We start from the raw sequence: 14,565 nt of genomic DNA, 5'->3' as shown, positions 1-14,565 counted from the left end.
AGATTCAAAATCTTCCATTAATTTCAGTGGGAGTGGAAATGTGGAGCTTAGCCTTCCTATTAAGCAGTTTTTAATTGCAGGCATAACTAAAATGGTTAGTTCAGCACAAACTAAAAATGAGCAATCGTTTCGGAAATCTGCTTAGCAAGTGGAAAAAGCAGCAAGCCTCCGAAGCTGATTAATGGTGCAACAGTGGCCTCTAGAGGCGTGTGTTCTCACCTTTGTGTTCCCCTTGGTTTCTGAATAGCACATGACTGAACGCTTCTGCACATTTTATATGAATAAAAAAGATGTTTTTCATGCGCAAAGTGATTTGCGGTCCACTCGTCTGATCGAGTTACGCTGGCTGGACAGCCAAACTGATTTCCTTCTTCCAGCAGATCTTGCAACTATGTTGTTGTTTAGTCCTTTAGTCATGTCCGACTCTTCGTGACCCCATGGACCAAAGCACACCAGGCACTTCTGTCTTCCACTGCCTCCCGCAGTTTGGTCAAACTCATGCTGGTAGCTTCGAGAACAGTATCCAACCATCTTGTCCTCTGTCGTCCCCTTCTCCTTGTGCCCGCCATCTTTCACAACATCAGGGTCTTTTCCAGGGAGTCTTCTCTTCTCATGAGGTGGCCAAAGTATTGGAGTCTCAGCTTCAGGATCTGTCCTTCCAGTGACCACTCAGGGCTGATTTCCTTCAGAATGGAGAGGTTTGATCTTCTTGCAGTCCATGGGACTCTCAAGAGTCTCCTCCAGCACCATAATTCAAAAGCATCAATTCTTCGGCAATCAGCCTTCTTTATGGTCCAGCTCTCACTTCCATACATCACTACTGGAAAAACCATAGCTTTAACTATACGGACCTTTGTTGGCAAGGTGATGTCTCTGCTTTTTAAGATGCTGTCTAGATTTGTCATTGCTTTTCTCCCAAGAAGCAGGCGTCTATACCACCTTTGAAAATTCTATATCGGTTCATCACCGCATTTTGCCATCATGGGGTTACACCAGGCATAGGCAAACTCGGCCCTCCAGATGTTTTGGGACTACAACTTCCATCATCCCTTGCTAAAAGGACCAGTGGTCAGGGATGATGGGAGTTGTAGTCCCAAAACATCTGGAGGACCGAGTGTGCCTGTGCCTGTGTTACACTGATGCAATAGGGGCCAAAAATGGGTGGTGATGAGGTCACAGCATGGGAGCAGTAGTACTTAGGGTTCTAAGGTTACTGAGACCTCAGCTGCACACCACTCTACCCTTCCATCAATGGTGTAATTTAATTTTATGCGGCAAAAGAATAGTGAAAGTTAAAGCATTCCTGCAGAACTCAACTGGGAGCCGAATAGCACCATTCTGTCCCTCTCCTCGTTCCACCCAAACCATCATAACAATGCGCTTAGAATGCTGATCATATATTGAGCATAGCTGTCAACTTTTCCCTTTTTTAAAGGGAAATTCCCTTATTCCAAATAGGATTCCTTGCAAGAAAAGGGAAAAGTTGACAGCTATGATATTGGGCCCCACCATCCACAGGTTTATTCTTCCATAATATTTAAAGGTAAAGGTAAAGGTACCCCTGCCCGTACGGGCCAATCTTGACAGACTCTAGGGTTGTGCGCCCATCTCACTCAAGAGGCCGGGGGCCAGCGCTGTCCGGAGACACTTCCGGGTCACGTGGCCAGCGTGACAAGCTGCATCTGGCGAGCCAGCGCAGCACACGGAACGCCGTTTACCTTCCCGCTGGTAAGCGGTCCCTATTTATCTACTTGCACTAGTGTACTTTCGAACTGCTAGGTTGGCAGGCGCTGGGACCGAGCAACGGGAGCTCACCCCGTCACAGGGATTTGAACTGCCAACCTTCTGATCGTCAAGCCCTAGGCGCTGAGGCTTTTACCCACAGCGTCACCCGTGTCCATAATATTTACAGAATGTGAATTATACAATTGTAGTGTATCGTTTTTAGAATTTGGCTATTTTGTATTTTACCCCATCTTACTGTACATCTCTGGTTATGGAGCGATGGATAAATCTGTAAAGAAAGAAATGGCATTTGTGGGAACACATGAGCAAGCTCTAGCCTCTGACGTGGCCCAGTTTCCCCAGTGTCTGTGTATTCAAGCTATGTCAGAAGGAATTATATCCACTTACTAATGGATGAACACGCAGCTCCTCCCTGTGAGGAGGGACTTTGGACCAATCAGGGGTCCTGGTCCTCACATGGAGGAGTTCTACATGCATTTCCTGGAAGCCATTTAGGAAGGCAAGTAGTAGATCTGTGTGTGAAATGATAGCAATAGGAACACATGTTGGAGAGAGAGGTTTCGAAGGCCAATTGCACAATGGTAATTGCTCCAAGCACATTGGAAGTTGGTTAGATGTACATCTGCTCTCACCCACTTTTAAATAAACATTCCCCATGAAAATGCTTAGGCTAGAATAAATCAGAGACACTTAGCTTTGCAAACAAGTGAACATTTTACTCATAGATTTTTCAGAAGTTGCATCAAATAAGTCTGCATCTGCTGGTAGTGAAACAAAGATGTGGGGAAAATGGTTCCAAACAACTTAAAAACAAAAGAACTTGGTTTCCTCACAAAAAAAGATCATGCAATCTTTGGGTTAGCAAAGATGCAGGCTGTAAAATCTCCCTTTGGAGAGATTCAGTTCACTTGGTTATCATTGCAGCTGGGAGCCATTGGCCGCACGACTCCTTCTTCGCTTGCCCCTGGAAGCATTGAAAAAAGACTGAGAAGCAGAGGACAACAGCGGCTGCTGAGAGGCTGGTAGGCCACACCCACATGCAACCTGAGCTCTGGGCTCTCCTAAGAAGTAAGGGGAAATGGATGTGCATCTTATACAGCGAACGCAGGCTGTGCAGCTATCCCAGAGGCCAGAACAGCAAGAGGGATCACTGCCTCCGCTGCGCAGCGATCCCTCTTGCTGTCCTGGCTTCTGGGATTCAGAATATTTTTTTCTTGTTTTCCTCCTCCAAAAACTAGGTGCGTCTTGTGGTCTGGTGCATTTTACAGAGCAAAAAATACGGTAAGTTCTTAACCCAAGGTACCACTGTACCCTTTAAAATGTGTTTTTTTGTGGGAGGGGGCTATTGGGCTGTTGTTTTATTTTTATTAGGTGTTTTGTGGTTTTATATATTGATTTTATTCTGTGAACCGCCCTGAGACCTCTGGGTATAGGGCAGTATATAAATTCAAGAAGAAGAAGAAGAAGAAGAAGAAGAAGAAGAAGAAGAAGAAGAAGAAGAAGAAGAAGAAGAAGAAGGGTCCTTCTCATATGAGTTCCCAACAAGCCTTGAATCTTGACGCTGGGGTGCCTGTGCCTTGTCTATGCCAGGCATTGCCAATGCAGAGGCCCAAAGGAGTCACCTCCCCTCTCCAAAATTAGGCTTGAAAGAAATATTCTAGTGGAGCAAATATAGAATAAGTTATGTGCATGTGTGCCCATGACAGTGTCTCCAGTTTGCAAATGCACCCATAGACTCCAAAAGGTTGACAACTCCTGGTCTAGGCAACACTTCCTCCCAAGGTGAGGTTTGGTGAGGTCTGGAAGGACTATCCATCTTTCCTTTAACTTTCCAGTGGAATGAACTGCCCAGTTGAAAGAATATTCATTTGTAGGTTGGAGATAAAAGGTAAAGGACCCTGGACGGTTAAGTCCAGTCAAAGGCAACTATGGGGTTGTGGCGCTCATCTTTCAGGCCGAGGGAGCCAGCGTTTGTCCGCAGTTTTCCGGGTCATGTGGCCAGCATGACTAAACTGCTTCTGGCACAACGGGACACCATGATGGAAACCAGAGCGCGCGGAAATGCCATTTACCTTCCCGCTGCAGTGGTACCTATTTATCTACTTGCACTGGTGTGCTTTTGAACTGCTAGGTTGGCAGGAGCTGGGACAGAGCAACGGGAGCTCACCCCGTCGCAGGGATTCGAACCGCTGACCTTCCGATCGGCAAGCCAAGTTCAGTCCCCCACATCTCTAGATGCAAAAAAGAGACCCAAGACTCTGCAGAAAACTACCACTCGGAGGGGACAACATTGAACCACACAGATCAACAGTGCCACTCGGGAGGAGAGAGCACATATTTCGCCTCGTCCATGGCGCAAGGCCTCTGCAACGTTCTCAGAAGCTGAGGACAAGGCAGGCGAGAAGGATCTTAGCAGCTAGCAGCCCGCAAAGTCTTTTGCCGACTCTGGTTTTCTTTGGCCACCACACCTAGTTCATCAGCAAACTCATACACCACCCAGAAGACCTTCACAGTGCTGTTTCCTCATGGCAGACTTTGTAGGAGGAGTCTGGTCTTTCTGTACCTAGGGAAGAAAAGGCAGAATGAATGGAATTGAGATGTCATTTCTGTCATTTCTGATTACAGTGGTACCCCTGGTTACTGTTAAATTGTGGGTGAACATATCAGATGACACAGCGATTCTTCAAACAGCTCTTGTTTATTCACAGGCCAGAACAGAACTGAACTGAACTGAAGGGTTCAGCCAGCCTGCTTAGATAGAGCTCCACTAGAACGCAACAGTAACCATTTTCTGTAACTATCCAATCACTGAACATCACTTTCAATCCCTTATTTGCATATGTGGACCTGAGTGAAAACTACCATATTTTTTTGCTCTATAAACTCACTTTTCCCCTCCTAAAAAGTAAGGGGAAATGTGTGTGCATCTTATGGAGCGAATGCAGGCTGCACAGCTATCCCAGAAGCCAGAACAGCAAGAGGGGTTGCTGCTTTCGCTGCGCAGATATCCCTCTTGCTGTTCTGGCTTCTGAGATTCAGAATATTTTTTTCTTGTTTTCCTCCTCCAAAAACTAGGTGCGTCTTGTGGTCTGGTGCATCTTATAAAGCGAAAAATACGGCACTTTATTTATTTCCCCCGATTTGAACTATAAAATGGTGGTTTTCTTGAGCCAAAATGAGAATACCCCTAAACATTTTTATAGAAAAAAAGCACTGGATAAGGAAACAGGAACTGTACACCCAAAAACAAGACATATCTGCACCACCAGTGGAACATCCCCTACAAAATGCAACAGGCAAGACAAATGCTATCGTCTTCTCTTTTGTACCTTTTTCTTAGGCAGCAGTAGATGGCAGCAAGTATACCTATTAGCAATATTCCAGTCCCAATCCCGACAGCAATGTAATGGTCATAAGGGTCCTGCGCATGGGAGTTCAACATCAAATGTTCACATCTCTCACCACTGTAACCTGCAAGGCACCTAGAGTGGGGAAAATATAATAAAATTCCTAAGGAAAGGCTGCCTGGAAGATAAAACCTAGCTTGCAGTAGTCATAACCAAAGGGGCATCAATTAATAGCCAAATCACTTGTCAAGATGGCTTCTGCAGCCCCAAGAGTAAAGAGCTTTTTCAGGTACATCATAACATCGAGATTGCTGCACAACTAATAATAATAATAATAAATTTTTATTTTGTTTTATTTTGTATACTTGTTTACCTGCAGGTGGGCACCTGTAGTTCTTTATTAAATATGCAGATACCATTAATACAATAGCTGTGTTGATCTTCAAGACAGGATTGTACGTTTTCTTGGTATGTAGAACTGGCCAGATGTCCTGCTGGAAGGGAGGAATAGATAAGAAAAATTAACATGGCCAATAAATGTCCAGAATATTGTGTTACCTTGAAATGTCTGCAGCACAGGGCATTTATTTCTTCTTCATTAACTCTTGTCTACAAGAGAGGTTGTTAAATAAACCAGCCTGATTCACTTTTGCATGTGAAACATTGCATTTTAAATCCTCCACAGAAACTTCACTTCTGTATTATTTTGGGGGAAATTCCAGCATTCTGCCTGTGCACAAAATGGAAAAATAAGAACAGAGACCTGCAGCTTGCCGTAAATGTGAAAAGGATCTAGGGGTCTGGTGGGCCACAAGTTTAACATGAGTCAACAGTGCGACGTAGCAGCAAAAAAAAGCTATTCTAGGCTGCAGCAACAAAAGCCTAGTGTCCAGATCGAGGGAGGTAAAGGTAAAGGGTAAAAGGACCCCTAACCATTAGATCCAGTCATGGCCGACTCTGGGGTTGCAGCGCTCATCTCGCTTTATTGGCCAAGGGAGCTGGCGTTCAGCTTCCAGGTCATGTGGCCAGCATGACTAAGCCGCTTCTGGCGAACCAGAGCAGTGCACGGAAACGCCGTTTACCTTCCCGCTGGAGTGGTACCTATTTATCTACTTGCACTTTGATGTGCTTTCAAACTGCTAGGTTGGCAGGAGCAGGGACCAAGCAATGAGAGCTCACCCCGTCACGGGGATTCATAGAATCATAGAATCATAGAGTTGGAAGAGACCACAAGGGCCATCAAGTCCAACCCCCTGCCAAGCAGGAAACACCATCAGAGCACTCCTGACATATGGTTGTCAAGCCTCTGCTTAAAGACCTCCAAAGTAGGAGACTCCACCACACTCCTTGGCAGCAAATTCCACTGTCGAACAGCTCTTACTGTCAGGAAGTTCTTCCTAATGTTTAGGTGGAATCTTCTTTCTTGTAGTTTGGATCCATTGCTCTGTGTCCGCTTCTCTGGAGCAGCAGAAAACAACCTTTCTCCCTCCTCTATGTGACATCCTTTTATATATTTGAACATGGCTATCATATCACCCCTTAACCTCCTCTTCTCCAGGCTAAACATGCCCAGCTCCCTTAGCCGTTCCTCATAAGGCATCGTTTCCAGGCCTTTGACCATTTTGTTTGCCCTCCTCTGGACACGTTCCAGTTTGTCAGTGTCCTTCTTGAACTGTGGTGCCCAGAACTGGACACAGTACTCAAGGTGAGGTCTGACCAGAGCAGAATACAGTGGCACTATTACTTCCCTTGATCTAGATGCTATACTCCTATTGATGCAGCCCAGAATTGCATTGGCTTTTTTAGCTGCCGCGTCACACTGTTGGCTCATGTCAAGTTTGTGGTCAACCAAGACTCCTAGATCCTTTTCACATGTACTGCTCTCAAGCCAGGTGTCACCCATCTTGTATTTGTGCCTCTCATTTTTTTTGCCCAAGTGCAATACTTTACATTTCTCCCTGTTAAAGTTCATCTTGTTTGTTTTGGCCCAGTTCTCTAATCTGTCAAGGTCGTTTTGAAGTGTGATCCTGTCCTCTGGGGTGTTAGCCACCCCTCCCAGTTTGGTGTCATCTGCAAATTTGATCAGGATGCCCTTGAGTCCATCATCCAAGTCGTTGATAAAGATGTTGAATAAGACCGGGCCCAAGACAGAACCCTGTGGCACCCCACTAGTCACTCTTCTCCAGGATGAAGAGGAACCATTGATGAGAACCCTTTTGGTTCGGTCAGTCAGCCAGTTACAAATCCACTGAGTGGTAGCATAGTCAAGACCGCATTTTACCAGATTCTTTACAAGAATATCATGGGGCACCTTGTCAAATGCCTTGCTGAAATCAAGGTAGGCTACATCCACTGCGTTCCCTTCATCTACCAGGCTTGTAATTCTGTCAAAAAACGAGATCAGGTTAGTCTGACATGACTTATTTTTCAGAAATCCATGCTAACTATTGGTGATCACAGCATTCCTTTCTAGGTGCTCACAGACTGTTTGCTTAATGATCTGCTCCAGAATCTTCCCTGGTATTGATGTCAGACTGACTGGGCGGTAATTATTTGGGTCCTCTCTTTTCCCCTTTTTGAAAATAGGGACAACATTTGCCCTCCTCCAGTCTGCCGGGACTTCGCCTGTTCTCCAGGAATTCTCAAAGATGACTGCCAGTGGTTCTGAGATCACATCTGCCAGTTCTTTTAATACTCTTGGATGCAGTTCATCTGGCCCTGGAGACTTGAATACATCTAAACTAGCCAAGTATTCTTGTACTATCTCCTTAGTTATTCTGGGCTGTGTTTCCTTTGCTGAATCATTTGCTCCAAATTCTTCAGGTCGGGCATTGTTTTCTTTATCGGAGAAGACTGAGGCAAAGAAGGCATTGAGGAGTTCAGCCCTTTCTGTGTCCCCTGTTTGCATTTCACCATCTTCTCCTCTGAGTGACCCCACTGTTTCTTTGTTCTTCCTTTTGCTACGAACATACCCATAAAAGCCTTTTTTGTTGCTTTTAACCTCTCTAGCCAGCCTGAGTTCATTCTGTGCTTCAGCTTTTCTGACTTTGTGTCTACACGTGCTGGCTATTTGTTTGAATTCCTCTTTGGTGGTTTCCCCCCTTTTCCATTTTTTGTACACATCCTTTTTAAATCTTAACTCAGTTAAAAGTTCTTTAGATAGCCACCCTGGCTTCTTTAGGCACCATCCATGTTTCCGTCTCATTGGTATTGCCTGACGTTGTGCTTTTACTATCTCTCTCTTAACAAACTCCCAGCCATCATGAACTCCCTTTCCTTTTAGTATTACTGTCCATGGGATCTCACCCAGCACTTCCCTAAGCTTTATGAAGTCGGCTTTCTTAAAGTCAAGAAATTGAGTCCTAGTATGCTTGGCTGCTCCTTTCCGCTGTATAGTAAACTTCAGAAGAGCATGATCACTCGCGCCTAATGATCCTTCCACTTCTACCCCACTAACCAGGTCATCAACATTGGTTAGGACCAGATCTAAAATGGCTGTTCATCTTGTTGCTTCTCCCACTTTCTGGACAATGAAGTTGTCTGCAAGGCCAGTGAGGAATCTGTTTGACCTTATGCTCTTGGCTGAGTTTGACATCCAACAAATATCCGGGTAATTGAAGTCCCCCATTACTACTATCTCCCTTCCTTTTGCATGCTTGGCCATCTGTTCCAGGAAGGCATCATCTATGTCCTCCGTTTGGCTTGGGGATCTATAGTAAACTCCCACAATGAGGTCTCTGTTATTCTTCTCTCCCTTAATTTTGACCCAAATGCTCTCACTTTGGCTTTGAGGTTCTAAATCTTGGATCTCTTCACAGGTATACACATCCATGACATATGACGCCACTCCTCCTCCTTTCTTGTCTGGTCTGTTTCTCTGAAATAGATTGTATCCCCCCATTATTACATTCCAATCGCGGGACTTATCCCACCAGGTTTCAGTGATGCCTATTATGTCATATTTAGTTTGCTGTACCAAGAGCTCAAGCTCATCTTGTTTATTTCCCATGCTTTGCGCATTAGTGTACAGACATTGAAGTCCATTAATCATTCCCCCGTGTCTCTTATTTAAGGATTTTTCCCTCCCACCACTAGGTCTGCGTGCTGTTTGCTCCATTTGGTCTATGACATTTGGATGATCATCTTCATCAATTGATAGACTCCTACCTTCAGGAGCACTGTCTCCCTCCCCCACATTAGTCAGTTTAAAGCCCTCCTGACGAGGTTTCTGAGATTTTTGGCAAAAACATTTCTCCCAACCGTTGTGAGGTGCAGCCCATCGCTTGCCAGAAGTCCATCTTCAAGAAACTGCAGTCCGTGATCTAAGAATCCAAACCGTTCCTGTTTACACCATTTGCGAAGCCAGCTGTTCACTTCCACTATTTTTCCCTCTCTCCCTGGGCCACGTCGTTCAACTGGGAGGACAGATGAGATGACAATTTGTGCACTTAGTTGCTTCAATTTCCTGCCGAGAGCCTCGTAGTCTCTTTTGATCTTCTGGAGGCTATTGCTTGCAGTGTCATTGGTTCCCACATGAACCAAGAGGAAGGGGTATTCGTCAGTGGGTTTTATGATTCGAACCGCCGACCTTCTGATCGGCAAGTCCTAAGCTCTGTGGTTTAACCCACAGCGCCACCCGTGTCCCAGATCAAGGGAAGTTCCACTTTATTCTGCCTTGGTCAGACCACCCCTGGAATTCTGTGTCCAATTCTGGGCACCACAATTTAAGAAGGATGTTGACAAGCTGGAACGTGTGCAGAGGAGGGCAACCAGGATGATCAAGGGTCTGGAAACTAAGCCTTACGGGGAGCGCTTGAAGGAGCTGGGAATATTTATCCTGGAAAAGAGGAGACTGAGAGCAGATATGATAGCCATCTTCAAATATCTTAAGGGCTGTCACATGGAGGAGGGAGCAAGCTTGTTTTCTCCTGCTCTGGAGGGTAGGACTTGAACCAATGGCTTCACGTTACAGCCACTCTGGGTGGCTTCCAAGAAAGATTAAAAATACATTAAAATGTCACACATTAAAAACTTCCCTGAACAGGGCTGCCTTCAGATGGCTTATGAATGTCAGGTAGTTGTTTATCTCTTTGACATCTGATGGGAGGGCGTTCCACAGGGTGGGTGCCACCACCTAGAAGGCCCTCTGCCTGGTTCCCTGTCACCTCACTTCTCTCAGTAAGGGAACCGCTAGAAGGCCCTCGGCACTGGATCTCAGTGTCCGGGCAGAATGATGGGGGTGGAGACGCTCCTTCAGGTATACTGGGCCGAGGCCGTTTAGGGCTTTAAAGGTCAGCACCAACACTTTGAATTGTGCTCGGAAACGTACTGGGAGCCAATGGAGGTATTTCAAGACCGGTGTTATATGGTCTTGACAGCCGCCCCCAGTCCCCAGTCTAGCTGCCGCATTCTGGATTAGTTGTAGTTTCCGGGTCACCTTCAAAGGTAGCCCCACATAGAGCGCATTGCAGTAGTCCAAGACTAAACATTCGTCCAGATTTTTTGACAGTAAGATCTGTTCGGCAGTGGAACAGATTCCCACAAAAGGTGGCGGACTCTCCTTCCTTGAAGGTTTTTAAACAGAGATTGGACGGCCATCTGTCATGGATGCTTTAGCTGAGACTCCTGCTTTGCAGGGGGTTGGTCTAGATGACCCTCGGGGTCCCTTCCAACTCTATGATTCTCCATGTCTTCCTGATGAAGCGGCTTCAAAGCACCAATTGCCCTTGCTGCTTCTCCAGCTGTGTTTGAGGAAACTGGAGGGGTGACCATGTGACAACAGCCATCACTTCACCCAGCGGTATCATCATGGTATAACTCAAGCAGCAGGTAACTTGAGACAGAAAGTTGCAGAGATTTCATTTGTCCAAACATCGTTTTTGAAATGAAATGAACTCCTGCTAATTTAAACGATCCAGTATTTGTTTTGATGTAACCCATGATGACGCGGGTGGCGCTGTGGGTTAAACCACAGAACCTAGGACTTGCCGATCAGAAGGTTGGCGGTTCGAATCCCCATGACAAGGTGAGCTCCCGTTGCTTGGTCCCTGCTCCTGCCAATCTAGCAGTTCGAAAGCACATGAAAGTGCAAGTAGATAAATAGGTACCACTCCGGCGGGAAGGTAAACGGCGTTTCCTTCCGCTGCTCTGGTTCACCAGAAGCAGCCTAGTCATGCTGGTCACATGCTATACACCGGCTCCCTCCGCCAATAAAGCGAGATGAGCACTGCAACCCCAGAGTCGGTCACGACTGGACCTAATGGTCAGGGGTCCCTTTACCTTTAGCTTTTTAACCCATGATGATGATGAATTGCTTTGGAAAATATTTGAAAGGAAAATATTTGAAAGGGGGGGGGGAATATTTGAAAGTCCTTTGATGGACTGTCTAGAATGTTAATTGCAATACCTTCCTCATCAGACAGGTTCCTGTAAAAGGATGGACAAACATGCTGGTACACACTTAACATGCCTTTGGACTATATGGATTCTTGAAAGAAAGAAAAAAAGTTCTCACTTAAATCATAAATGTTCATCCCAAAACGTAGTGGGGAAAGTGATATATTACTTAATTCCATTTAAACTACTGGAAAATAGCCTCAATTTTTTTTATTTTTTTTTTAGTGAATCACCTACTTTTTAAATATTTGCATGTCTGCAGAGTCCCACAGAGTCCCACAGAGTTCAAGGGGACTTACTCCCAGGTAAGCGGGCATCCGATTTCAGCCTGGTTGTAAATTACCTTTGCCCATGAGCAAAACTAGAATGCAGGTGTGTTTTTGAGATACTGAACGGCATGTAAGAGAACTTGGAATTTCATAAGCAAGAGCTACCCCATTATTAGAAAGCAAAGGGATATTTGGTATATTTCTTTCCTACCACAGTAACACATCAACACCAAAATGCCTTTGAAAATAAAGATGTGCCCTTCAACAGGCTCAACAGAAATTTACTCTCTCACTAATTAATCAACAAAACTTTGATTATTCTGCAAACAAAACCCGTAAGAGTTTCCCACCCTGGTTTAATCACAAAATCATGTATTCTAGAACCTTTTAGCAATCTTTATTCCTGTCTCTGTAAAACTCAAAAGTCATACCAGTCATCCGTGCTTGTGGGCTCTTTTCCCCTGTTCTTCTTTCCAAATATTTCTGTTCTTTCTGTTTGTGTTCTTTTGCCTCTCGCACATTTACAGAGCACAAATTGCCGTCTTCTGTTCTTTGCAACTGAAGAGAATTGTGCATCTGGAAACAGGAGCGAAGCCCCAGAGCAACTAGACATTGATTTAGGAAGCCGCTATCTTGCAAAGGGATCAGGTGGGATTTCTTTTTAAAGCACCAGCTTCCTGTTACCTGCGGGCACCGTTGTGCATTCAAGGACACTGCTTGAGGGGAAAACGTGCTTAGTGATAGGAGAATGAAGGTGCAAAACTGACTTTGCTGGATGTGCACATATGGAACAAGCCAGACACACGTTTGTGATCCAGTTGCTCACGAGAGAGGGAGCGATCCAAGGGACAGCGCCGTGAGATTTGCTGTAACCAATTTCTAACTTTTAGAAATTTTAGTCGCAGACTCAGGAATCAAAAGTTTGGTGTATCTTTTGTAGGAAATGTATATTTTTTGGTGTGCATTCTGCAATCTCCATTTTGTCTGCAAAGGATTAAAAGGAGGATAATTTGCAGAAATATTGTGAAAGGCCAAATTGTGCCCCACTACCAGATTAAGGGGACGCAGGGGGCGCTGTGGGTTAAACCATTGAGCCTAGGGCTTGCCGATCAGAAGGTCGGTAGTTTGAATCCCCGCGACGGTGTGAGCTCCCGTTGCTCGGTCCCTGCTCCTGCCAACCTAGCAGTTTGAAAGCACATCAAAGTGCAAGTAGATAAATAGGTACCACTCCGGCAGGAAGGTAAACGACGTTTCCATGCGCTGCTCTGGTTTCACCAGAAGCGGCTTAGTCATGCCAGCCACATGACCCGGAAGCTGTACACCGGATCCATCGGCCATTACAGCGAGATGAGCGCCACAACGCCAGAGTCGTTCACGACTGGACCTAATGGTCAGGGGTCCCTTTACCTTTACCTTACCAGATTAAGGGGACGTGGGTGGCGCTGTGGTGTAAACCACTGAGCCTTGGGCTTGCCAATTGGAATGTCGGCGGTTTGAATCCTCATGACGGGATGAGCTCCTGTTGCTTGGTCCCTGCTCCTGCCAACCTAGCAGTTTGAAAGCACGTCAAAGTGCAAGTAGATAAATAGGTACCACTCCAGCGGGAAGGTAAACGGTGTTTCCGTGCGCTGCTCTGATTCGCCAGAAGCTGTTTAGTCATGCTGGACACATGACCTGGAAAAACTGTCTGCGGACAAACGTCAGCTCCCTCAGCCAGTAAAGCGAGATGAGCGCTGCAACCCCAGAGCTGTTCGTGACTGGACTTAACTGTCAGAGGTCCTTTACCTTTTTACCAGATTAAGCTTTGAGAACTTCTGAAATTTCACACTCTCCAACATTCCTCAGATAACAAGACAGACATTTTCAACTGAGGAATGTTGGAGGTATGCTGCCCCTTTGGCTTCTGTATTTCTGCCACCCCCACCACACCTGCCCTGGAGTTCTCACTCCCCCCAACTGACCCTTATTGACCCCTCTGCTTTTCAGATTTGTGTGTGTGTGTGTATTCCCTTGACAGTTTGTCAGCGCAGCTTTTTCCTGACTCACTCTTATCTTCAGTCCGGGCTGTTGTCCAAGCCTGCCATTTGAAGTTTTATGACGCAGTAAATTCCAGAGTTCTTGAATTGAACGTTCTTTTGGAAGCCGAACGTCCGACGGGGCTTCCGATTGGCTGCAGGACCTTCTTGCAGCCAATCAAAAGCCGTGCTTTGTAAGTCGATTGTTTTGGAAGTCGAATGGATTTCTGGAACGGATACTGTCCGACATCCAAGGTACTACTGTACTTGTAAGTCCCCTTGCATTCTAAAAAATGGAATATGCAGGTTAATTGAGATACAGCTCAGCATTTTCTGCTCAAGCATGTTCAGTCACATAATTTGAAAGCCTCTTAGGTGCTGGGTCAGCCCATTTTGGTTGGAGGATTTTGCTGTATCTTTAATTTTTCTGCCCAAAGCAGTATCTGTATCCGGAGGATCTTACTCTCCAAATGGATGTGTACTATTTTTAACCTTTTCCTGAAAGGCAAATGAAACTGGAGGTGGTTTCTCACTCTTGCAGACATTTTTATCTCCTGGTTTTAGCCAGAGGTACCACAGTATCAGGAAATTTTATATGTCTAATGTTTTACAATTTTTTATGTGCTGTAAGCCGCCCAGAGTGGCTGGGGAAACCCAGCCAGGTGGGCAGGGTATAAATTAAAAAAAATATTTTTTTTAAAGCACATTGACAGATATCAATTTTCAGGAATTCCTGTGGGAGGCAGTGGAATCACAACCTAGCAAATCGTGTGTTGGTAGGAAGTATGATGG

The sequence above is a fragment of the Podarcis bocagei genome (assembly GCF_964188305.1).
Source record: "Podarcis bocagei genome assembly, chromosome: 13".
NCBI lineage: Eukaryota > Metazoa > Chordata > Lepidosauria > Squamata > Lacertidae > Podarcis > Podarcis bocagei.
The sequence above is the reverse complement of the archived record's forward strand: the minus strand, read 5'-3'. Positions refer to the sequence as shown.